The 10,625-nt window shown below is 42.4% G+C and overlaps 1 non-coding gene across 1 annotated transcript; it reads right to left on the reverse strand.

Annotated features, from left to right (window-relative positions):
* Positions 1-1,608: 1,608 nt before the first annotated feature.
* On the reverse strand, positions 1,609-1,727 carry LOC145415829 (5S ribosomal RNA). The gene has a single exon (XR_013900136.1). It is a non-coding gene; the product is annotated as a 5S ribosomal RNA (ribosomal RNA).
* Between the last annotated feature and the right edge of the window lie 8,898 nt (positions 1,728-10,625).

The raw sequence follows: 10,625 nt of genomic DNA on the forward strand, positions 1-10,625 counted from the left end.
CTCCAGTGTTGAGGCACGTCAGTGCTGTAAAATTTTCTTTTGCAATATTAGGGGACTTCACTCCAACATCAACTCTGTTCAAAATTTCCTCCAGTTTGAATCCCCAGATCTGCTATTTTTGACAGAGACACAAGTAAACTCCACTTCTGATTTAGCTAGATTTAATTTTCCTGGTATCCACTCACTCAATGTAGTAATGCTCTCGGGTGTCTGCCCTGTCCTCTCCTCCATCCTTCTTTCCTTCCATCTTCTTCTATCTTTCTTTCCTTCATTCTTTCCTCGTCCTTCTGCCTATGAATGACTTTACACTCCGTCTTCTGTCTTTCATTCCTTCATTCTTTCCTCTTCCTTCTGCCTATGGGTGACTCTACACTGAGTGACAAGCCAAATAGTTTCCTGTACACCAGGAAACTACTTGCTACGCTGGGTGGTAACCATATAACCAAATTTTGGAGCCTGGTGGTTTAGTCGGTAATTACTGTGCTCCAATCGGATTCAGCCGGTGAAGGTTTATATCCAAGGGATGGTTGGGGTTTATTGCTCACGTAATGCCACTCAGGGATGAGTGAGGTTGGTCACTCTCATCTTAAATGTCAGGACCAACTGCCTAGCCCCGGGCTCCTACGCTCCTCATGGGGCAACGTAGGATTGAATGATGGATGGATGGATTTCTTGATTCAAAATTTCAGACCCAAAGGAGGCGTATGTTGCCTTGCTAAATCAGAAATTGCCTTGGAGGAGATTACAAAATTTAATTGTCCTTATTTTGACTATTCCAGATAAAATTAAATTCTTCTGGTAAAATTAAATATTTCTGCTGTGTTTATCGTTCCCCTAATGCCCCTCCAAAGCTGAGTTTATTTGACTCTCTGTCTTCACAGCTAAGTGTCCTCAACATTAATACTGCATCAGAAATTACTGTTCTGGGTGATTTTAATGTCCATAATGATGAATGGCTCACTTATTCAGCCAGATCTAATGACTCTGGTCTTGAATGTGAGCTATTTGCAGACTCATTTAATCTCATCCATTCAGTCTGTCAACCTACCCATGTACCAGACAACCCCAATCAAAATCCTCACCTATTGGACTTGTTTCTAACAACCAATTCATATAATTATAATGTCGAAGTGAAGTCCCCCCTCGGATACTCGAATCATTGTCTGATTCAAGCTACCCTCCTGCTCTGAACCTGTCGTGGTGACTAAATGGCACTACGACAGGGCAGACCGGGAGGGACTCCAAAATTTTTTCGTGGATGTTCCTTAGACCTCCTTTTTCTCCCAAGATGCAAATTCCACATTGGGCCACATACAGGATTTCATTAAAGTCGGCATGGAAACATTCTTTCCCCATCATAGTTACAGAAAAAGATGTAATTCTCCTAAATGGTTTGACCACAATTGTGCTAGAGCAACAGAATATAAAACAATAGCTTATAACACTTATACAAGGACCAAAAGCAAAGAAGCCTTTAGCTTCATTCATTCATTCATTGCCAGACGCCATGTATTCCAAACAGGGTAGCCAAGGGCTTAGAGTTAATTGTTTTACAGGGAGGGGCACTAATCCTCCACCAACCCCACTTGACACGTAGGGAGAACGTTACGCCAACAGCATCTGGTGTTCCCAGGCAGTCACCCATCCAAGTACTAACCAGACCCAACATTGCTTAACTTCGCTGATCGGACGGGAAGCGGTGTACTCAACGTGGTATGGCCGTTGGCAAGCCTTTAGCTATTATAGAAAAATCAGAAACCAGCTATTATAGAAAAATCAGAAACCATGCCAAAACTATTATCAATCTTTCTAAATCAAGCTTTCTACATAGACATGCTAACAAACTACTAAACAACCCAAACGATAACAAAATATTTTGGTTAACCCTTAATTCATTCAAAACTAACTTCACTGCCACCCCTTCCATTCCACCGTTACAATCCCCCAATGGAAGTCTAGTAAGTGACCCATGTGGAAAAGCCAACCTTCATGTTGACATTTTTTTCAACAAACTCAACCCTAAAAACAGAAAATCACAATATTTCTGAACATGATTTTGATTCCCCTCAAATACCTCCTTTTATGATTCACACCAGATACTTGCAAGCTGTATTACATAATCTCTCAGCAGACAAAGCTACTGGTCCAGATGAAATTCGTTCAATAGTACTTAAAAATTGCTCCTCAATGTTGGCTCGTGTATTGGTACAATTTTTCTGCTTATGCATCCATACCTCAAGTTTTCCAGCCTCTTGGAAAGAGGCAAATATCCATCCTGTTCCTTAAAAACGGGGCAACTTCTGATCCATCAAACTACAGACCAATTGCAATAACTTCCGTTCTAGTTTTTGAGACACTAACTAACAACCACATAGTCAAGCATCTAGAAATCAATAAATTAATCAATGATCTGCAGTATGGATTTAGACAAGAACGTTCAATTGTAGACATTCTTTGCCTTCTTGCCCATCAGATTAACAAAACAATAGACCAACGCGGTGAAACACACACAATAGCACTTGATATTTCAAAAGCATTTGACAGAGTATGGCACCAGGCCTTATTGTCTAAGATGTCACACTGTGGCCTTGCATCACTGATTCCTCTAATTTCTTCTTATTTTCATAATAGGAAAATACAGGTCATGGTAGATGGAATTAATTCTCAGTTTCATTCCGTAAATGCTGGCGTACCTCAGCGATCAGTTTTGGCGCCAACTCTCTTTCTCATTCATATATATGACCTCCTATCTGTCACTCATAACCCAATACACTCTTATGCTGATGACTCGACCCTTCATAGTTCTTTCATATTTAGTACCTCCTTTACACAATTTCATATTATAAATTCCCAAATAAACACAGCAATTTCTCTGAACCAGGACCTTTCTAAAATTAATCAATGGGGACAAACCAATCTGGTCTCATTCAATGCTCAGAAAACTAAATACATTAATTTCTCCAACAGAAAGAATCCCTCAGACACTCACATAATTTTAAATCATGTCAGTATTCCCATATCCACTACAATTGATCTCCTAGGTGTTACTCTAAACCCCAACCTAAGCTGGACAGCTTATGTTAAATCCTTTGCTAAAAATGCTTCAAAAAAAGGGGACTTATGTACAGAGGTCGTGAGTTCTTCACTGACGAGCAGATGGCCACAATATACGAAAGTCATGTGCATTCTCAGGTCGAATATTGTTCACCACTGTGGAGTGGATGTGGAGCAGTGGCACTGAGGCAGTTGGACAAAATTCAAAATAAAGCCATTAGATTAATCAATAATCCTGCCATTACGCAGGACCTTCCTCCATTATCAGTACTTAGAGATGTTGCTTCTTTAGCATTATTTTATTGTTTTTTTTTTTTTTTTTTTTTAATGCGAGGAAGAAGGAACCAAAGGCCATGAGCCTGCAGTAACAGTTCCCTCCAAGAGAAAAACAAAATACAATAGAGAGCCAAATTCAAGATCCGATCATTTTGAGATGCCTGGACACACTGCGTTTGAAAGACTGGAGATCATAGGCAGCAGGAAATACAGACGGAGGGAGACAGTTCCAGAGCTGACCTGTTGCATAAATGAAAGACTGGGAGTAACGGTTAACTCTTGCATTAGAGAGTTGGACAGAAAAAGGATGAGAGTTTGCTGCCAGACGGGTGCTACGCGCCCGTCGTAGAGGTGGAGGAATGCAAGCAGACAGTTCAGAGGAGCAGTGACCATTAAAGTAGCGATTGAAAAGAGATAAAGATGCAACAGTGCGGCGAAGAGACAGAGGTTGAAGGGAGTCAGTAAGAGGAGGAGAGTTAATGAGACGAAAAGCCTTTGACTCCACCCTATTGAGAAGAGCTGTATGTGGGGAGCCACCCCACACATGAGAGTTGTACTCCACACAGGGGCGGATAAAACCCCTGTATAGAGTCAACAATTGCGCAGGGGTAAAGAAAGAGTGGAGTCGGCTTAGCACACCCAATCTCTTGGAAGCAGATTTTACAAGAGATGTAATATGATCTTTCCAAGATAAGTCCCGAGTAAATAAAACCCCAAGCATGTTCAAGGATGATGCAGGATTAAGCTGAATATTATTAAACATTAGTGGGTATACCTGTGGAAGATTTTGTCGGGTTGATAGGTGTAAGAACTGAGTCTTAGATGCATTAAAGACAACCATATTATTTTTATCCCAGTCAGAGATACGAGCCAAGTCAGACATTAGGTGTGCCATAGCCTCATCCCTTGTTTGTTGAAGTAACTGTTGAGATGGGCGTTGCGGGAACCGAATGGAAAGGTGAAGGGTGGAGTCATCAGCGTATGAGTGGATATGGTTAGATGTACAGCTTAGAAGATCATTGATGAATAAAAGGAAGAGAGTTGGTGATAGAACAGAGCCCTGAGGAACACCACTGTTGATAGATCTAGGAGAAGAATGATGGCCGTCTACAACAGCAGCTATAGAACGACCAGAAAGGAAGCTAGCGATGAAGGCACAGATAGAAGGATAGAAACCGTAGGAGGGCAGTTTGGAAATTAAAGATTTATGCCAGACTCGATCGAAAGCCTTTGAGATGTCAAGTGCAATGGCAAAGCTTTCGCCAAAGTCCCGAAAGGAGGATGACCAGGAGTCTGAAAGGTAGGTGAGAAGATCGCCAGTGGAGCGTCCCTGACGGAACCCATACTGACGATCGGAAAGAAGGTTGTGATAGGAAAGATGCCTTAAAATTTTTCTATTAAGAATTGACTCGAAAACTTTTGAAATACAGGACGTTAAAGCAATTGGACGATAGTTGGAGAGTTGGGAGTGGTTACCCTTCTTTGGGACTGGCTGAATGAGAGCAAACTTCCAGCAAGAAGGAAAGGTACAAGTTGACAGACAAAGACGAAAGAGTTTGCCTAGGCAGGGTGTAAGCACAGAAGCACAGTTCTTGAGAACAACAGGAGGGACCCCATCAGGCCCATATGCCTTGTTAGTACTGAGGCCAGTGATGGCAGAAAATACATCAACTGAAGAAATTTTAATGTCAGCCATGAGGAAGTCAGAGGGGGGAAGTGATGGAGGAACAGCACCGGAATCGTCTAAGGTAGAATTGGAGGAGAAAGTCTGTGCGAAGAGATCTGCTTTATCAGTAGAAGAAATAGCTACAGAACCATCAGAGTAGAAAAGAGGAGGGAAGGATGATGAGGTAAAGTTGTTAGAAAGATTTTTGGCAAGATGCCAGAAGGAGTGGGAAGAATTTGAGTTGGAGAGTTGAGAGCCTTTAGTATGGATGAAATTATTTTTAGTAGAGCGAAGAACAGACTTAGCACGATTCCGGGCAGAAACGTAAAGATGATGTGATTCAGGGGTGGGTTGGCTCCGGTACCTTTTATAGGCCCTCTCCTTGTTGCGGACAGCATTAGAACAAGCGTGATTAAACCAAGGCTTTCTTGCGTTAGTCAAAGGATATGAGAAAGGAATGTATGCTTCCATGCCCGAGAGAATAACCTCCGTAATGCGCAAGGCACACTCAGATGGCTCACGGCCATGGAAGCAATAATCATTCCAGGGAAAATCAAAGAAGTACTGCCTCAGGGCCTCCCAGTCTGCGGCTCCAAAATGCCACAGACGACGTTTCCCTGGAGGGTCCACAGGCCGTACCGGAGTGATAGGACAGGTTAAGGTAATAAGGTTGTGATCGGAGGAGTCCAACGGAGAGAAAAGATTAACAGAGTAAGCAGGAGGATTAGTTGTGAGGAAGAGGTCAAGTATGTTGGAGCTCTCTCCAAGGCGGTCAGGGATACGGGTAGGGTGCTGTACAAGCTGCTCTAGGTTATTAAGGATAGAAAAGATGTAGGCTTGTTCATCAGGTGGATCCGTGAAAGGAGAGGAGAGCCAAAGGTGGTGGTGAACATTGAATTCTCCAAGAATGGAGATTTCAGAGAAAAGAGAAATGGATAGAATGTGTTCCATCGTAGAAGTAAGATAGTCGAAGAATTTTTGATAGTCAGTAGAATTAGGTGATAAGTAAACAGCACAGATATATTTAGTCAGTGAATGACTGGAAAGCCGAAGCCAGAGTGTGGAGAATTCAGAAGAATCAAGTTCAGGAACACGAGAGCAAGATAAGTCGTTGCATATATATACACAACAGCCACCTTTGGCTTTGAAATGAGTATAGAGAAAGTAGGAGGATACAGAAAAGGGTTTGCTGTCAGTTGCCTCAGACAGCTGAGTCTCCGTTAGAAAAAGAAGGTGAGGTTTAGAGGAGGAGAGGTGGTGCTCAACAGAGCGAAAGTTAGATGAAAGGCCGCGAATGTTGCAGAAATGAAGAAGAAGAGAGTCAGACAGTGGTTCCAGGCACCTTGAGTCGTCACCGGGAGAGGGGCAGATGGTGGGGGCATTTATGGTCCCCCCCCCCTGGGGACTCTGAGGCTTGATATAACGACGCCATTTTAGGTAAATTTTGAATAGGAAGTGTAGTGTGTACTGTGCATGTAGTTTGGTGAAGATAGTTAGAGAAATTTGTACTGGAGAGCTTGCTGGCCTACTCTCTGTGTAACTGAGACACTGAAAAAGTTCAGCAAAGGGGGATGGTCAGGAACTAGTCCTGAGGGCTGATGAAACGGGAGCTCCAGCACTCCCTGTCATCAGCTTTCCATCCACCTCGGGAGTACTGCCCTGCTCGACTGGTGCTACAGTCTACTCCACTTACCGTAAGTGCACCGGCGAACTGGCTTCAAGTGTGCCTTCCCTTCACATTTTCTCCCGAAATACTCGAGCAGCTGGGAGCGCCCATGAACTCACACTTTCTCCCCCGCGATGCAGAGCCTCAGCTTATCAAAATTCATTTATCCCCAGAACTACTACTCTCTGGAATTCACTTCCTGGGAGTTGCTTCCCACAAACATTTAGTCCACTTCAATTTAAATCCAGTTGTTATAAATAATTTATGAATGGAGGATGCCTTTAGGCTATCTATCTATCTATAGCCCGACGCCCTAATCCCGCAAAGGGTGGCCGCAGACAAAACGCCTCCAAGTCACTCTGTCACCCACCATTTGACTCCCCTCCCCCCAACTCACCCCCCCTCCCTCATATACCTCTCAACTCCATCCCTCCACCTCATCCTCGGTCTACCCCTCCCTCTCCCTCCCTCCACCTCACCTACATACACCCTCTTAGTCAGTCTTTCATTCTCCATCCTCTCCACATGTCCAAACCACCTCAGTGTATTTCTCCTAATCTTGAATACATGCTAGGGGTGTCACATACAGGACTGGTGCCTTTGGGCACATGGTCTTAATTTTTTTTCCTTTGTTTTTCCTTCTCCATTCATTACCTATTTAAAAAGAAAAATCTCTTCTTTCCCTACTGCAGTTCGAAAAATGCTAGCTGTGTATTGGTAATAATATCAAAAATGGGTATTTCGAGGAACAGGATGGACTAAAGTTGATCATAACACTGGGGCAATATATATATATATATATATATATATATATATATATATATATATATATATATATATATATATATATATATATATATATACCGTATGAGAAAGTTAGGCAGAAGGCCCACCGACAAGTCATAAAAATACTGTACCCCTGCTAATACCAGTACACCAGTCCTGTATGTGACACCCCTAGCATGTATTCAAAATGGATGGTGGGTGTTAGCGCCGAAGTGGTGACATGTGGAGGTGTATGGAATATGGGAGAGCTGCTGGGCCTTTGGAACGGGCTGTGAAGTCTATGTCCAGAGTCGGACACATGAAAAAAAAAAAAGAAGAAGGATGAGAGAGAGAGAGAGAGAGAGAGAGAGAGAGAGAGAGGAGATGGTAACGATAAAGACGATAATGAAAATGAAGGTAGTGATGCTGATAGAGATGGCGATGACGATGCAGATGAATGTGGCGATGGAGACAGAATGGGAGTGGAGGTGGGGACGGAGGAGAAGAGCAGGAGGGAGGTATAATGAACAGGGAGTGAGGATGGAGGTATTATAGCTACACACACACACACACACACACACAAACACACACACACCTACGCACATTCCTCAAGTACCGACGACCTGGGGGTTTCTCTCCCACAGCCTCCCCCCCCTCCCTCTCTCTCTCTCTCTCTCTCTCTCTCTCTCTCTCTGGTTTTAGAAGCAAGTGGTGTGACCTTAACTGCTCCAAGGCCTCTCTCACTCACTTTCTCTCTCTCTCTCTCCCTCTCTCTCTCTCTCTCTGATTATAAAAGCAAGTGGTGTGACCTTAACTGTTCCTAGGCCTCTCTCTCTCTCTCTCTCTCTCTCTCTCTCTCTCTCTCCCCTAATTCCACCTAATCAACGACATACAACTCTATGAAATAAATATTTCTATATAGTTTAGTTGTGCCCTTTGGATGGTTCGGCCAAAATAGTAAACAATATTCTAGTTATGTAAGTGATTCATAGTTGTTCAGTTAAAAAATGAAACGATATCACTGTCGGCAATTGAACATAAGAGTGATGCTATACTGTGAGTGAAGTGAGTGTTGTACATCAGTTGGGTGCTGCTGTGAATGAAATGAGCATTGTTTAAGTCTAAGAACGATGTACCGTCGTGTACAACTAAAACTCGATATAGCGAAATAGAGAACAATGTTGTGTTGCCAAATACATGAGAAAAGTATGAATGAAAAGAAAGAATGAATACACAAAAATATGAGTTGGAGAAAAGTACGAATGAGATGCTATTGTGAATGTACTGAATGTCATATGACTAACGTAGACGTAACTTAAAAGTGACTGATCTGCTATATATTGAATGATATACCAGAATGCCGGATTGTTGTGAAAGACGTGAATAATGGAAGGTGTACACGCGTGTGTAAATGGTTGACTAACGTGTGTGTAATGGTACAACTATCAGGTCACGTGGGAGGTGGACGAATGGGGCTGTGTAGGGTTGTTATATGGGGAAGAATTTGTTAAGAGTCTTAACACTCTCAGCTTCTTATGGTTCACTCTGGGATGAATAAAATCGCGTGTCTGGCATTAGCTAGACTAGAAAGCTATCGTTCTGCCCATGATAGGGTTCATGGTGAATGGATTGTAACACTTGGATTCCTGTACTCATTCTCAGCTGAAAGAAACCATCTAGCTGGAACAGATAAATAGAGCTTTCCTGATCATGAAAGAATAAATTAATATTGTCCACTAAGCGTCTTCACTGAAGTGAATTATTCAGACATCATTTCACTTAATCGTTTTTTCTTCACTTTATACTCCAGGTTAACAGTGTAGTGTTTGTTAGCCGTATGAGCGAAAATAAAGGTATAAACAAGCAATCGTATCCACGGCATAAGAAACTTTATGAATATGGAAAACAGAAGGAAAGATTTATGAATGGTGCCGAGAGGGGGCGTCTCGTGGCCTCCTAAATCATTCATAAATTTTACGCCAGGGTTTAGGCCTGTATTACTGTGGACTTGGGAGGCTCTCTTCTTGTCTTTTGTCTCCTTTTCCCTCCCTTTCCGAGCAAGAAAATAAAGAAAGAGAAAAGGAAAATGGAAAAGAAAGAAGGAAATGGAGGAAACAGACCAGAAAGGGTGAACAGTGACAGAGCATGAAGTGAATATGAAGGGTGATAAAGTTGAGGAGCAAATATGTAAGGAAAAAAAAAAAAGGAAAGGAAGCAGGAGACAAAGTGAGAATGTTATTGTTCTTTTTCCCCTTACCTTTGCCTTTTCCTTTCCTCCAAGCAGAGAACGCGAAAAAAAGGGGGGGGGGAGAAAAAGAGGACAAAAGGACAAGGGAAAAACAGAGAGACACGTTAAAAGAAAAAAGAAAGGGATAGAAAGTAAAGATAAAAGGCAGAGAAAATAAAGGAAAGTGGGGAAGGGGAACGGGAAGAGAGGTATGGAAGCAGTAAGTAGTAAACTTGAAATAAGACAAAAGGGAAAAGATAATGACAAAGGAACGAGCAAAGGAGATGGAAGAGAGAGACAAATGAAGCAAGAGAAGAAAGCGAAAGAGTAGTCTATTGCCACTTCTCTCCCCACTTCCATTTCTTCCTCGTTTCCTCCTGTTCAAACAATGAAGGGAAATAACGAGAAGAAGAAAGCGAGAGTAATTATTATTGCCCTTTTCCTCACTTTCCTCTTCCTCTTCCTTGCTCTGCAGTGCAGACAATGAGAAGAAAGTATGAGAGAGGTGTCAGAACGCTCACCCCTGACATTACAAACAACACAGTGAACAGCACCGTAACACTGCGCCTCTCCATCCTGCTTACTCCATGCACACGTAAAAAAAAAAAAAAAAAAAGATCAGTAGTAGCAACAGCAGCAGATAAAAGATTGTTAGTATGCCCATCATCACCATCATCTAAGCTTATACATTTTATATAGGTTCATTGTACAGGAATTATTTAACTGGAACTTACGTGGATCATTCGTCCTTTGAGGTGGAACCGAGAATTTTTCAAATGCTTGAATGCTGAGTGAAAGTGTGGCCAAAACACTGGGCGCTCTGTTTGGCAGGGTTGTTCCTGCAGCAGACCTTTAAGTGACTGTTAGAGCTTCACAGTTTAAATGTTAGTTTGGCAGACTTCAATTATGTTCTGACACAGTTTCGTGAATGTGTAGAGGAACTTGCACCTCCTGGGCTCCCGTTACTCTTA

Source organism: Coenobita brevimanus, chromosome 103 (genome assembly GCF_032717465.1).
Source record: "Coenobita brevimanus isolate Jiangsu-jjx chromosome 103, ASM3271746v2, whole genome shotgun sequence".
Classification (NCBI taxonomy): Eukaryota; Metazoa; Arthropoda; class Malacostraca; order Decapoda; family Coenobitidae; genus Coenobita; species Coenobita brevimanus.